Here is a 15,984-nt window from a genome sequence, read left to right as displayed (position 1 = left end):
CCAGTTTGGAAGAGAAAGGTGAATAGCTTCCAGAGGAAAAGCTAAAAAAGAAGAAAGAGAGAAAACAGAGGTATGTATTTCACTGCTCAGATGGGGAAAAGATGGCGACTTTGATGAATACTGGTGATGCAGGAACAGAATAAATATGAGGAGGCTGGGGAAGATATAGTCTTGTAGTTCCTTTCAGTTAGTGGCTTGGGTGATGCTTTAAAATATGATGCAATGAATCAGAGATTGTTCAGTGAATGTTTAACTCTCTTTAACATATAAAGAGAATGCACAGTGCTGTGGCTTCCATATGGTCTGAAGACGGCCCAGGGTTGTTTTGAGAAACCTACTCAGGAAAACTCATACAATATAGCCTCAAGAAAACTTTATTAACTGGGAGGGGGCAGCAGATTTAACTACACTTTTTTGATCCTTACAGATGGTAATAGTGTACTTTGAACAAAAATATCCCTGAACAGCTCTATCAGACTGTAAATTTTGAACTTAATGAAAAAAATTCTATAAGATAACATATGTAATACTGAATCAAACACAAAGGCAAATTCCAATCTCAAAAGATACTCCTTTTCTTAGTTCTTTCTATTTCACAGTCTATTTGCTAGTTAAAAGCCATTTATTTAGCTTAATAATACCATAGAATTGGATTTTTGTTGTAAGGAATAGAGAAGTTCTTGTTTCATCAAAAGCTTTACTGTTTAGAGCTGTAAGAAACTTGTACAATCTCTTCCTTTACATTACCTATTCTGTTTATTTTCATTTCAGTTTGGTATTGTTTTCCACCATACAGCTTTGTCTCATGAAGATTGTCGAATTTGTCAGTATGCCTTATTTGTTTGAAACTTTTCAAGCATAAGGGTTATTTTTCTACTAGCAGTTCTAAAAATATATCCTTAGAAGATATGACTTGTATAATATATAACCTAGGCTGCAAGAAGGGACATGACTGAGTAACAGAAAACAAACTAAATAAAACTAACATTTCCTTCTTGTGCACAAATCAGCTGGGAGTTCTTCCTTTAGACAAGTTTTGAATTTGTGTAGATCCAGTTATTCATTATGACAGGTTGTAATTAGTCAGCATGCCGCTTACAATTGCTAAAGAGTCTCCTACTTGCTGGAATATAGAAAATGTTTTGAATGAAAGGAAGCCATAGAACCTTTGACTGACCTAACCTACTCTTCTGTCTGGAGGTATTAATGGATTCAGTGTTTATGTGAGCAACTGATTTCAAGAAAAATGCTGTAAACCACAGTTTTGCTCTGACTGTCTATTTCATTGGGTTAGAGATGTCATTTATTGTGGTCTAATTTTATAAGATTGTTTGAGGTAGCACTGTTTTTTATTATTAAGTACTTCTGCAATTTCTAGAACAAGGGGAGCCTGAAATGGGGACTTGTAACTCTGCTATTACACACATCATGACAACAGTTAACAGCCTTTTGTCTCTGAGGCATTAAGACTACAAACTGAGCTGCGTTAATGGCTAATTAGTATTTTCAGCATCTTCCCAGTGCACAAGTCAAGTAAAAGGTAATTTTCCTGGCTTTTTTATTTATTGCCCCCAAAGATGAACATTGTGTTATATTAAATTTCTTAATATTTTTTTCAGGAAAAAAATGTAAAATTTTATTTTAAAATTTCAGAACAAATCACATTTAACTTGAGGAATTTCCAGCTATGGAAACTTCTGATATATTTTCTCTGTATTGTGGAGAATCTGTTGTTATGAAAAATGATGTGAAGTTCCCGACAACTGGAAAAAGGGAAATATAACCCCCATTTTCAAGAAGGGGAAAATGGATGACCCAGGCAATTACAGACCAGTCAGTCTCACCTCTGTGCCTGGCAAAATCTTGGAGCAGATTCTCCTGGAAGGCATGCTAAGGCACATGAAAAACAACAAGGTGCTTGGTGACAGCCAGCACGGCTTCACTAAGGGGAAATCCTGCCTGACCAATCTGGTGGCTTTTTATGATGGGGCTACAGAACTGATGGACAGGGGTGGAGCAGTTGATGTCATCTACCTGGACTTGTGAAAAGCGTTTGACACTGTCCCGCACAACATCTTTGTCTCTAAATTGGAGAGACATCAATTTGATGAATGGACCACTTGGTGGATAAAGAACTGGCTGGATGGCCACACACAAAGAGTTGTGGTCAATGGCTCAATGTCCAGTTGGAGACCAGTAACAAGTGGTGTCCCTCAGGGATTGGTGGTGGGACCGGTCTTGTTTAACATATTCATCACTGACATGGACAGTGGTACTGAATGCGCTCTCAGCAAGTTTGCCGATGACACCAAGCTGTGTGGTTCGGTTGATACACTGGAGGGAAGGAATGCCATCCAGAGGGACCTTGACACGCTTGTGAGGTGGGCTGATGTTTAAACTCATGAAGTTTAACCATGCCAAGTACAAGTTCCTACACCTGGGTCGGAGCAATCCCAGGCACAGCTACAGGCTGGGCAGAGAAGAGATTCAGAGCATCCCTGCGGAGAAGGACTTGGGGGTGATGGTGGATAAGAAAATGAACATGAACCTGCAGTGTGCGCTTGCAGCCCAGAAAGCCAACTGTATCCTGGGCTGCATCAAAAGGAGCATGACCAGCAGGTCGAAGGAGGTGATCCTGCCCCTCTACTCTGCTCTCGTGAGACCTCACTTGGAGTACTGTGTGCAGTTCTGGTGTCCTCAACATCAAAAGGACATGGAACTGTTGGAACAAGTCCAGAGGAGGGCCACGAGGATGATCAGGGGGCTGGAGCACTTCCCATATGAAGATAGGCTGAGAAAGTTGGTGTTGTTCAGCCTGGAGAAGAGAAGGCTGCGTGGAGACCTAATAGCAGCCTTCCAGTATCTGAAGGGGGGCCTATAGGGATGATGGGGAGGGACTCTTCATTAGGGACTGTAGTGATAGGATGAGGGGTAATGGGTTAAAATGTAAACAGGGTAAGTTTAGATTGTATATAAGGAAGAAATTCTTTTCTGTTAGGGTGGTGAGGCACTGGAATAGGTTGCCCAGGGAGCCTGTGAATGCTCCATCCCTGGCAGTGTTCAAGGCCAGTCTGGACGAGGCCTTGGGTGATATGGTTTAGAGTGAGGTGTCCCTGCCCATGGGAGGGGGGTTGGAACTTGATGATCTTAAGGTCCTTTTCAACCCTATCTATTCTATGATTCTATAGACGTTGTATATAATATTGTTCATAGACAGAAAAAGAGGGAGACATTCCATTACCTATACCTAGTCATTATGTTGTCCATGTGATTTTAAACACCTAGTTTTCCCATAAACGGTCTGAATTTCAGCAGGCTAGCTAACTTTTGAGGTTTGGGGTATTTATTTTCATATTCACTTTGATCTGCAAATTTTTTCTCAAAACTATGATGCTCACGTAAGAAGGCAATACAGTGTTTAAAGATCAACTTCAGATTGAAGGTTTCTCAACAATAATGAAAATGCACTTAAGAGAAGTAAAGAGTTTATTTAAGTTGATGGATAATTCTTGCTGACTGGTCAGAAAACTTCTGGAGGACAACAATATTTTGGCTGAGGTTTCCAGGAAAAATAATAGCCCACTTTTGCTTTCTGTATTCCAGATAAACTCATCTATGTTTTGCAAGCAAAAGGCTAACATAATAATTTTACATTTAAGCACCAATTTCTACTTACCTTTGAACTCCTTTCACAAGAAATTTGAACTCTCTCCAGGCTGCAGATCTGCTGTCATCTGGAAAGAGCAACAGCATTTTGTTTCCCATTCCTTTCCTACATGCCTTTTAAATCATGCATAAAGTGGTCTGTCTTTTCCTATCTTGCTATCACTTCCCCTCAAATAAATAGATACTGTAGTAAAAGCGGGCCTTTTAAAAACATTCAGTGCCATATTAAGTAGCAGTGGACACAAACTCTCATTCTTAATATTTATATGAGCCTCCACTTTTGATTTTGTTATTATATGCTTTTTCTTTTTTCCTGTGTTCCATGAGTTATTCTTTTCCTGGTCTGGGGAAGCAATCCGTAACTAGAATTTAAATTCACAACATCATTCTGATGTGTCCATCCATAGCACAGATTTGAAAAGCACATGAGATACCACACATGATATAGCTCTCATCCTGCTGGTCAAGATACTTTGTGAAAAACTGGGAACATCAAGAGTTGGGCTTGTTCACCCTGGAGAGGAGAAGGCTTTGGGGAGACCTTGTAGCAACCTTCCAGTACCACCAGAAGCCTAAAAGAAAGCTGGAGAGGGACTTTTTACAAAGTAATGTAGTGACAAGGGGTAGTGGCTTTAAACTGACAGAAGGAAGATTTAGATTACATGTAACGAAGAAGTTCTTTACTGGAAGAATTGAGACACCAGAACAGGTTGCCCAGAGAAGCTGCGGCTGCCCCATTTCTGGAAGAGTTGAAAGCCAGGCTGGATTGGGCTTTGAGCAACCTGGTCCAGTGGAAGGTGTCACTACCCATGGCAGGAGGGTTGGAACCAGATGATCTTTAAGGTTCCTTCCAATCCAAGCCACTCCATGATTGTATGATTCTATGACAGTTTGAACTGCCTGATGCTGAGCAAGATAATGAGCTTGTATTTCCCATCTACTACACTGTCCAATCTACTAGGCTGTAACAGCATATGTAGATAAAACTTGATCTCCCTCTCTAAATAAAATTGGAAACATTTAATGAGCTGTCTGTTTCTCCAGATGTTTGTGTGTTCTGGGAATACGGATTGGGATGTGTCTCCTATAGGAATGAAGCATATGTAATAGGACTGAGACAAGAAATTCCAGTAAGGGGAGGTTCTGAGATGAACAGAAGCAAAAGTAGCAGAATAGGGGTTTTGGACTGAAATCTTGATCGTTTCTGCAGTCTTGCTTATGTTCAGCTTTGTGATATTCCCTCTCATCTTTTTCTCTTCCAAATCCATTGAGATAATAATGATTTACTGCTGCTCTGCCTCATAAAGATTCACTAAGAGCCTGATCCAGGAAGTCAGTAGGATTTTCAGCACAATGAATCAGTATAACCTAGGTTACATAAAACGAGCAGACACAAAGCGCATTTCAGGACATGGTATGGTCTTGTACTGTTCCTTGTGATGGAACATGGAATTCCCCTGAAGAAAGCAACTACAGCTTTGTTTTGACATTGTAGGGCAGAAACGTTTCACCTGGAAACTCATTTCTCTGTATGTTTCCTGTTGAGTCTCTGTGACTATTGGTATTTGGAAGATCCGTATAAGGCCACATCCTTGGCAAATTTATTAGTTTTAAAACTGTAACAACTACATCTATGAATTTGTCTGCTTTTTAAATGTCTTTGCAACTACCACCCATTACAAAACTTGCAGATTCTTAGGTGCTAATTTCTCAGGTGTGTCATTCTGTATAACTGTAACCCAAAAAGACATGGAAAGGAAGAAGAAAGAGACCACTCAGGACAGTATAAGGACAGAGAATCAGTCAGAACTCACAGAATCAGGAGCAGATGTAGCCCAATTAAACTCAACAATTCACAGGTGTTCACAGGAATGACTTTAACATAAAAGCACACTTCTCTTCAGTGTTCCTTACTTTTATTTTTCCTAGTGCTCTTTTCATTTTATATACTCCACCAGACTAAACTAAAAAAAAAAAAAGGTAATTGGAGATTAGTTGGATATAACTGACTTAAAATTCAGCATGTTAATGGTTTGTTTGTTTTTGGAATCATGGTGAGCCATACTTACTGAGGGAATGAGTGTTAAAAGATGCCATGTAATTTGCTCATTTCATTTGGTTTTAAACTCCTGGCAAAAGGCAACCACAGTTAAAACTGATAGACAAGATCTGCAGGTTGTTATAAAATGCTGGAACTCTAGTCCTAATTTGCTTCAATGTGTATAATTCTTTCTTAGCAGCAGGTGATGGAATTTGTCATTGTCTTGCTAACAGGACATGGTGCTATCAGTTAGAAACACAGAACATATGCTATTCATTCTTTTCAAGCTGGTGCTTTCCTGACTGCTGCTTTAGGAGTTTATTGAGAGGAGTGGACAGAGTGACAATGCACACATTTTTCATGAGTATCTGTTGTTATGGTATTAACATTAAATCCTTTGACTTCCATTCACAGTGAAGAATGGAAGTTTTCTTTTGCCCAGGAGCTGTGACATGAGGAAGATAGAATTCCACCAGTTTTCTTATATTATAGTAGGATTATATTTTTTTCTGAAAATAATATATCACAGGATTTGCCTTAGCATAGTTGCTAAAATGATGGGTGCTTTCTTTTTTTGGCAAGTTAGACCTTATTAAAGTTCTTACTCGCATTCAGGGTGAAACTAAACCTGCAGTTAAAAAAACAGGCTGAAAGGTATGCATGACATTGCCACCTTGAGCTACCTTTATAATGCAAACCTTACATTATTTGTCTTTATTTAACCTGCTCTTCAATGCTATTTTTCTTATGCCAGTGCACACTCTAGTTCTTAAGCAAATAATTCTGCCTGTCTTAATTTGATGAAATCTTCAGGATCAAACCTGATAGCCTTTAGCTTTTGGCTTTCTGGAACTGGCAGAAAACTACAGGTAGTCAATAAGCTTTTCATGTTAAGAACTAATGTAGTTATAATTCTTACATTATATTGAGTCTCAGTATTTGACATCCCTGTAGCAATTTCCACATTAGTCTAATCTGACCAGCAAAGACGTGGAAGTCACTTTGGCATCCCTATGTTATCTTTTACACTTCCTCTCTCTTTATTTCATCTGTATCAGTATGCTTTTCAGTGGTATATCCTGTGAGTCTTCATCCTTGTTGATTTCTTTGCACTGTAAATTGAGAAGTTATGTGAGTATTCTGAAAACACATGAGGAATTGCTAGCAGGATTTTAGTAATTTAGTCTATAATCTTACTTCAAATATTGAAGCTACTGTTTTGAGTAAAAGCAGCATGTGGGCTCTTGTTTATATCTCCAGCCACACTTGCCGGCTTGGACTAAAAGCACTGTTAACCCAAAAAAGGGTTTTACGTCTTTGTACAGGGAGAGAGAGACAGATTATTTTGTCAGATAAAACTGTTGTTGTTCCAGTTTGGTTGTTTTAATACAACTTTCATCTAAAAATTGACTTTGCATATCGGCTCATGCAATGCACTGTAAAAATAAACCACTTCTGGGATCTACTTTGTTTCTTCTGAGGTAAATCTACACATCTTTTCTCCTCCTACTAACAACTGACACTAGGTCTGTATGTCATATCACCATTAAGTGCTGTACTGATGGGATGTGGACTTGTTCTCAGTATTCACTTCTTCTGTGACATTTGTGATTTTGTCCCCCACTAACACTTGCATCCCACTCACTTCACCTCTGTTCCAGGCTGATTATGACTATTTAACTCAATTAATTCCAAGAAGAATGATTCTATCCTTGGTGACCTTCACCTTACCTGTTCCAGGACCCTGTTTTTGAAATGGGACTGCGGCTGTGACCATGGAGAGGGTGCATTAATTGGGAATGGGGAAGACAGGTTCTCCAAACAGTGTGAAAGGTGCCAAGCTTTTGTGAGGAAAGAAGACATGCTCTCTAATTTTTGTCCTTGTTTTTGCCTGTAGACAACCTTTATTTATGAACTGAACATGGAGTTAAGAGTTCTACCTTCTGCTTTTCCAAGGTAAGGATATCACCTGACTTCTCCATGTTATAGTTTTACTATCTATAGATAATAATTATAAAATAATATTTATAAAATAAACTGTAACTTAATTATTAACATAGCATATAAATCAAATAAAATTTGATACTCAATTATTAAAAATTGAGGTTTATGAAATAATAAGTATTTTATATACGTTATTATTCTCTGGATTCAGGAGAACATGACAGCAGATTGACTTTAACATTTGATACTTAAACATTTCTGAACCACATGTATTTCTTTAAAAAAGGTAAAAATTGTTTTCCAGCATGACATAATAGTGAGTCTGTTATACTTTTTGAAATGTAACGTAAAACAATTAGTTCAGGAACTAAATTATTTAAATTTGCAAGTGGAATTTGCTACTCTTTCAAGTAATTTTAAAAAATTAATAAAACATTACTTAAGTAAATTTAGTGCTTATAACTCAAATATAATGGGATAGATTTCACGTAAATGAATAAATAATCATTTAATTTAAGTATTAAAACCAGATCATTTGCTAATGCTTGGTATGAGTCTGGAGAGCCTGTAGAATTTGTGCAATAGACATTGACTATGGGATGAAACTAGTTTTATCAGTTGGCCTCCCTAGCTAGACCAGGGTGGCAAGAGAGGAGAGGAGGGTACCATTAAGACCTGCAGGACTCAGCAAAAAAAGGAAGAGTTGACGGAACTGATGTATCTCATTAGTCTACTTCATTACACTTCCTATTTTAGGAACAGCACTGACCTTGTCATAGTTACACATCCAGCAGGATTTTCCGTGGGATGTACTGTTGAAAACGAGTTCTACTAGTACAATGATCACTCTGCAGAGTGGAAGCATGCTGCAGGAAACCATTATGCTGTTAGACAAGCCTCTGCAACCCATCCACATCCCAGCTACAAATTTGGCAGACCCCAGGAACCTTCCCTCAGGCTGACCTCCAAGGGCATAGCTAAGATTCTAGAAGGACCATGCTTCCCAGATTAGCTGCCTCGATAGTGTGAACTGCTTGATGCAAAGCTGGAGAGCTCTGCAAGACATGGGAGCTTTGTGATACATCATGAACTCCAAAGCAGAATTTTGACTACCTGCTTCCATGGAGCTTTTGATACATCTACTTCCACTCCCAAGTAGGTGATTTTCTAATTTGCTTTCTTGCTACAACTCTCCCTCTGTGTTATCCTCACCTAAAATACTGTCCTGACACATGATTACAAATGTTTCATGCTTTCCTTTAAATCAGTGGCTCTAGATGTTCTCTTTGGGAGCCCCAGCTTGAGCTGTCAGCCTCAGCTCTTTAGCTTTCTCAGAGCAAGTAATGAGTCTGGTCACTACAGGATTTTCAAAATGCAAAGGCTTTTGTGCATGGAAATCAAATATCATAGAATCATAGAATAGTTAGGGTTGCAAAGGACCTTAAGATCATCAAGTTCCAACCCCCCTGCCATGGGCAGAGATACCTCACACTAAACCATGTCACCAAAGGTTCTGTGCAACCTGGCCTTGGACACCGCCAGGGATGGAGTATTCACAGCTTCCTTGGGCAACCCATTCCAGTGCTTCACAACCCTTACAGTAAAGAATTTTTTCCTTATATCCAATCTCAACTTCCCCTGTTTAAGTTTTACCTGTTACCCCTTGTCCTATCACTATAGTCCCTAATGAAGAGTCCTATCCCAGTAACACTATAGCCCCCTTCAGATACTGGAAGGCTGCTATGTGGTCTCCACGCAGCCTTCTCTTCTCCAGGCTGAATAACCCCAACTATCTCAGCCTATCTTCATATGGGAGGTGCTCCAGTCCCCTGATCATTCTTGTGGCCCTCCTCTGGACTTGTTCCAACAGTTCCATGTCCTTTTGATGTTGAGGACACTAGAACTGCACACAATACTCCAAGTGAGGTCTCATGACAGCAGAGTAGAGGGGCAGGATCACCTCCTTCTACCTGCTGGTCATGCTCCTTTTGATGCAGCCCAGGATACGGTTGGTTCTCTGAGTTGTGAGTGCACACTGCTGGCTCATGTTCAGTTCCACATCAGCCAACACCCCTAAGGCTTTCTCCTCAGGGCTGCTCTGAATCTCTTCTCAGCTGCCTTCATTCTAAAAGCTCTTGGTTAAAACATTGTAATTAATGTAAAAACTTTTTTCTTTTTTCCCCTAGAGCCCAGTGTATAGTCACGGTATAGCTAAGCTTTACAAGCACTGTTTAAGTTCTATTTAACACAGTATGTTTTTCAAATTGCATTAATAAATACTATTTAGTAGGATATGATAATAATTTCTCTGAAAAACAATTTAGAACTTCCAAAAATTGGTAATTAAACATGGCTTAAATTTATTCTGTGTGCTGATATACAAACTATCACAAACCTTAGCCACCTCCACACTATTTTTGTGCTCCTGTCTACATTTAATTACATAAATGACTGCATTTTATCTCACCTTTCAAAACTCCATATCTATCAAGGGTACTGTGTATTATACATGACAAGTGATACAGGGTATTTTCATCAAATCCAACAATACTTATTCATAATTACTTTTTAATCATGTAAATGACTTAATAGCATTAGATGACAGTAACTTTATCTCGTCTTGCTGAAAAATACATTATGTGCAAGAAACTATTCAAGTGAGTTAGAACTGAAGGAGCTCTTGACTCTCATTTCTAGAGCTGAGAGGTTTGCAGTTTTGGTAAAAGAATAGTGTCAAAAGCTCATCAGTTCCTTAGAGACAGAAAGCCAGAAGGAAATTAAATTATTAATCTGTGGCTAGCACACTAGGTCTGATGAAATACTTCAGTTGTGATCGTTTCTTATTTCCATCTAGCTCCAAGTGAGCCAAATCATCCCTGATTCTCACCTTCTGGTTGTTAATTGACAGTATTTGGTGAGCTTGTCAGTACTTTTTGCTTTACCTGGATTTTTTGTTAGAGCTGGGCAGTCAACCAAAACTGGAATGTTTACTAAAACTTTTATTGTTGTATACACTTACACCACAAAAAAAAAGTAGTCACGTATTCATTGGAAGCTTTAACTTTGGGGCTGCTGGGGACCTCAGGGTGCCAATGGTCTTTGTCTGCAGGGCAGTGTTGCTTTGTGATGTACCCTACAGTATGGAAGCTGGAGAACTTGGCTTGACACATTTGTCTGTGCTTTTATGTTCAGGCTTCTCTGATAGAGTACTTCCTTTACTTTTACGGCTTCTTAGGTCCAGTCGCCAAACCTCAGTTTTGGTGATAGTTTAGGGAAATGGAATAATCAGTTGTTCCATTTCATCTCACAATCAAAGTTTTGGGTAGAAATATATTATTTTTCCTAGCCTATGTATAATAGTGTTTTATCTATGCAAGGTGCTGATGTTTGCAACTAGTCGAGTTTAGGGCACAGAAAAATGTCAGCTTTTATTGTTATACAATGCAAAGCTTTCACTGTCCTCAAACAAAAATATTGTTAACATTTAAATTGAAAAAAAAAAAAATAAATTTGACACCTTAATTCCCTTAACTGCTGAAATGATCCTGTTGTAAAATAGTGCCCTGAGAACAGCTGCTTAATTTTCAGGCAGATAATATTTTCGAAAAGGGATCCTACCTAGCAGGCAAAACCATAGTTTCTATTCTTTGTTACTAGGAATCACAGTCACAAAGACTTCCTTGTTAATGGATACTCACTATCTCACAGGAAAAAAAAGATCGCTAAACAGTGGGGTAGGTAAACATCATTAGTAAAACTTGAGTGCTGCTGAATAACAGGTGGAAGAAATGGGAAGAACATATGAAGACAAATCAGGAAGAGAGAACAGAATGAACAGAGAAGTGGCAATAATCTTTACTTACACTGACTTTTCCTGAATAATTCTCCTTCTTACTGCTTGTTCATTCTTGAAGGGAAGCTTGACAGCAACATCTAGAGCCAGGATTAAAGACTGAGTACATTATGCTGTTCTCCAGCTAATCAGTGCAGTAGAGGACATTATACTCAGTCTCATTCTTTTAGTGCTTGTTCAGGAAATGAAGGAAGTAGGTTAGTGTCAGACATGTAGGGAGTGTTTGGAACTCTTTCATGGTTTTAAAAGAGAGTAGCTTTAAGGAAAGTCTTAAAGAAACTCTTTTTTTGACCCTGGATTGTAATCTATGCTAAATCTGTGTTAGCAGAAAGTCAGAGCCATGTAGAAAGCATTATTAACCTTTGTAAAACAAGCCAGAATAGCTGCTAAGACTGGAGGTTTAATGATTATTTTTGCAGGGACTTGCCAAATCAAGGTAAACACATTCTTAGAAGTCACAGATCCCATGGTTTTACTTTTGTTAATTGAGTACTTATTTTTATCCTTGTGAAAAGTTGCCATAGACACACTGTTACCATGACATTTTGTCCATTTCTGCTCCAGGCAATATAAGGACTTTCTGTGCTGTTCTTTTGCCATAACAAGAAACTCTGAAAGCCTAGCTGGGTTGGACACATTAAGTGGTACCATTTAGTGAGATCCTTTCCTGAATGAGTGGAATCTCTGGCTTTATTTTCCTTACCTTCATCCTCAGTGCAGGAATCCTGTGCTGACTCACAGACACTTATGCCAGTTGGTTTAGGTTTTATGCCTGAGGCACAGAAGCTGCCCATTTCCAAAGCTTCGGAGATATTTGAGATCAGTGTCTTTAACAATGCATCTTGTTTTAGAATCATCTGTATACCACTTCATATTTCCATTTTGTTTCTAGCACACCAATTTTACAGCTACTAATTTCCTCTCTGGGTAGCCAGGATATTGCTTATTCTGCAAGGAATTGTGGCCAGATTTTATCTTTATCTCTTCTGTGGTAATGGGATAAAACAAGCACCTTTTTTGACTGAAATTTTGAAGGACATTTTCTCTCTTGCAGATTAGCTGTGGTACCAGTGGCATCACAGATTAGCTAGTGCTCCACCCCTGATCCTGTCTCCAGACTACTTTACACAGCATGTCAATGTTAGAGCTATAGAAAATATTTGTGACTAGAAATGTATTACAAAAGGGGTCTGCCTGCCTTGATGGAGAAGATCTATTCTTCTTCAAAGAAGTTTCAGTGATCTTAGGAAAGCAGTAAGATTATTTTTTTTCCTTATTACTGAATAATCGTTTATTCTTGGTGGAAACTCAGATTTCTGAGATATTATATTCTTTGACCTGCCTGTATATTTAAATATCAAATTCAAAAACTACGTTCAAGAAGAAAATGTATGTTCAAAACATGACACAGAATTACAGGAGACCAGGAAGGAGCATGCAATGCATACTAGTGAGTTTTATTTGACACTCTTGTGCTTTTCCAGATGTGGCATGTAATATGGATTTCTCTTCATTGTCATGTAGTAGCGTCAAGTATTTTGTTAAGTGTTCTGTGACACAGAAAAAGACATTGTATAACTTGCCTTTAGCCATGTAACATGCATGTTGTGCATGTAAAATATGCGCTCATAATAGGTCAGGCAACTGTGTGGCATAAAGCTTTCTGAGTTGTAGTTTGAGTTGGACATCTTTTTTTATACTTTAGAAAGATTATTGGTTTAGAAACATTCATTCCTATAATGTGCCTGTAAAACTGCTTTAAGAATCATATTAACAAAATGAATGGGGTTATGTTAGAAGATCTGTAGTATGTCAGAAATCTTGTAAAATTTAAATCAGCTTGAATTTTGGGCTTGTTTTCTTTTGCTTCAACTGTTAAGCCTAAATCCTGTTTGCATACATGCATGCATTTTTCTTTTTGATTTCTTTTTTTATAACAATTGAATCGTTATACTGCACTCCACATAATTCTAATTAAATATTGATCACTGCTCTTGCCTTACATTTTCATTGTAAAAATACCTTGATTTAATGAATACCAACAGCATCATAATCATTACCTAAAATGGAACTAGTTTCATAAATACACTAATTCATATTTTAAGACAAGCAATGTCCATATGGAAAACTCAGGCAGATGTGAATTTTACTGTGTAAATCCCTCACACAATGCACATCCCTTGATTTGAAATCTAAGGTACTTCAAATGTACTGTGAAGCTGGAGAAATAATACAACAGCTAAAATCTGAAGGTTTAAGATTTCCTCTGCTTCACCCCATTGAGCTTTGTATAATAAGTAATTGTAAGTAATGGAAAATGCCTTTTCACTAGTGCAGTTCATAAAGTCAAAACTTTTCTTGATTAATATTCTCTTGAAGAAATCAGGTACTGCTATGGATTTATGCTACGGATGTGTTTTGGTGCTTGTAATTTCTTTTGTACTAAAGATACAGCTGATAAGGATTTTATTTAATAATGATAATTGTTGTTGAAGGGTTTGGATGTTTAATATTCCTTAGGTATCTCTACTGATGAATCTAAAAAATGTGAGAATCTCTGATACTTGACGATGACCTTCAGTGATATTACAGGGATTTATGCAAGTGTTATTCAGGTAAGTGGTGCAAGGAATATGGCATTTCATTTTTGTCATGTTGATACAGCATATAAAGATAAGGCTTGCAGATGGTGTGTACCGTGGGCAACTCTGCAAATCTAAGTTTTCTTTTAGACTGCTAATGATTAACACAGCTAGTAGATGGCACCCTTTAAAATCCATATAAATCTTATTTCAAAGTATTTTGGAAGCATTTCAATATTCTGGTGTCATTTTGCCAATAGTCAGTTAACTGTCACACCAGTTAAAATTAATGTAAATTATTAAAGTAGCAAGCACTGCACATGCATCAACTGCAGAACATATTGACTGTATCTATACAAGTTAAACTTGACACTTTCTTGGGCACTGAGATCAGCTGCTAAGAAATGGCACCTGCCTATGATAGCTTCCAGAACAGAGAGTGCATGCAGTCTGTCTGCTGGGAATGGTCCCTGCGATACGGTCCATGTCCAGGACTGATTTGGGAGAATGCTAGCAGGATCCCAGTCTAGAACTGTGCCAAGGTCTAATTAAAAAAAATGATGGCATAAATTATAGTCTCCCAGTACCAGGAGATGTTCTGCAACACTGTCTAATATTTTTTTAAATGTGGCCTTTCCATCCCATTTATTTCTGGACAGATTGCTAGTTTGAGCATGACTTCTAGGATTGTTAGCAAATACATGAAAGGTTTTCTGAAAAGAAAAAGAGAACATGTATGATTCATGAAATTCAGTAACTCATGAGGAGAGAATAAGGTGACATAAAGGAGAAGAAGGTCAGTCAGAACGTATGTATCTGGACCTACACAACAAGTATATAAATTCTTGTGTATGCCAACACAGTTTTGAGTACCAGAAGAAAAGAGTTCTACAAATGCAAGGCGAGACGCTCCTCTAGAAAACTTTCTTGTCTTCATGCATTTTAGCAGCTTCATTTGCATCAGAGTGCAGGTCCTGAAGAACAACTCCATTTTCTGTTGGTGATTAACTCCTCCACTTCCAATGTCAAATTATTTTCACTTATGTGGAATATTCCAAAAATGTGAAGACATTTTCATGCTCACAGAAGCCCTATGAATTTAGATACTACACGACAAGCCAGTTATGTGTACTGACTTCCTCAAACAGGGCAAGAAGAAGGACCCAATCCTCATGCATGAACCATCAGTGTCAGAGTTAAAATCTGTTAAACACCGATTTTCCCTGAAAATATTACTCTGCTGTTTTCTTAAAGAGACATCAAATATCTATTGCGGATGGTTGCCCAATAACTGCAAGGTCTTGAAAGACCATTGAAATCAACAGGAGATTTAAAGTCTCATGGAATTTCTGACAATCTGTGTACTACCGTTTCCACTGATCTTTTGTATCAAATGTAAGACATTCACAGCAGTTTAAGAGGTGGCACTTTGGAGCTATACATGTTCATTATCTTAGAATGTTTGTTTTCCCCACTCCAGTGTCTTTCTTATGAGGATCTGAACTCTTTAGGTACTATTTTGTATTCCAAGAACTCTAATTCTCTTTTAATTCCTCAGTGGTCATATCCTCAACTATGCTTACATTTAGCTTTTTTCTTTCCAATGTCATTTCATCAGTGAATAAAGTTTGGTTGATGCTGGCAGTGAGATTTATTAACTGATTCAGCAACATATTTCTATTTTTCCATTTTTTCCCCCAAAACAATTTCTTCTTAATATTTCAAACAGAATAATGCATTGTGAGCTGATCAAAACTTTGATCCCGATCTCATCCCTAATCACTTTGGCACGAATTTAACATAATTTTTTCCTTACCAGGCAGACAAGGATAAAATCTCATGTTCATTCATCTTTCTTAAAAGATGAATGAATAAGACAGTCTTTAAAAGCTTTTTAA

General features: G+C 37.9%; 1 long non-coding RNA gene across 3 annotated transcripts; it reads left to right on the top strand.

Moving 5' to 3' along the window:
* Window positions 1-1,382: 1,382 nt before the first annotated feature.
* LOC133212954 (uncharacterized) lies at window positions 1,383-15,730 on the top strand. Of its 3 annotated transcripts, none has more exons than XR_009725661.1 (3): window positions 1,383-1,540; window positions 14,025-14,119; window positions 15,341-15,730. It is a non-coding gene; the product is annotated as an uncharacterized LOC133212954 (long non-coding RNA). The 3 variants fall into 3 exon arrangements; XR_009725659.1 differs by lacking the exon at window positions 1,383-1,540 and adding an exon at window positions 7,580-7,663; XR_009725660.1 differs by lacking the exon at window positions 1,383-1,540 and adding an exon at window positions 12,557-12,666.
* The last annotated feature ends 254 nt before the right edge of the window (window positions 15,731-15,984 follow it).

Source organism: Neopsephotus bourkii, unplaced genomic scaffold (assembly GCF_033783945.1).
Source record: "Neopsephotus bourkii isolate Nb327-2 ecotype Australia unplaced genomic scaffold, CSIRO-AGI_Nbou_v1 NB_83, whole genome shotgun sequence".
In the NCBI taxonomy this organism is placed as follows: Eukaryota; Metazoa; Chordata; class Aves; order Psittaciformes; family Psittacidae; genus Neopsephotus; species Neopsephotus bourkii.
The sequence above is the reverse complement of the archived record's forward strand: the minus strand, read 5'-3'. Positions and strand labels throughout refer to the sequence as shown.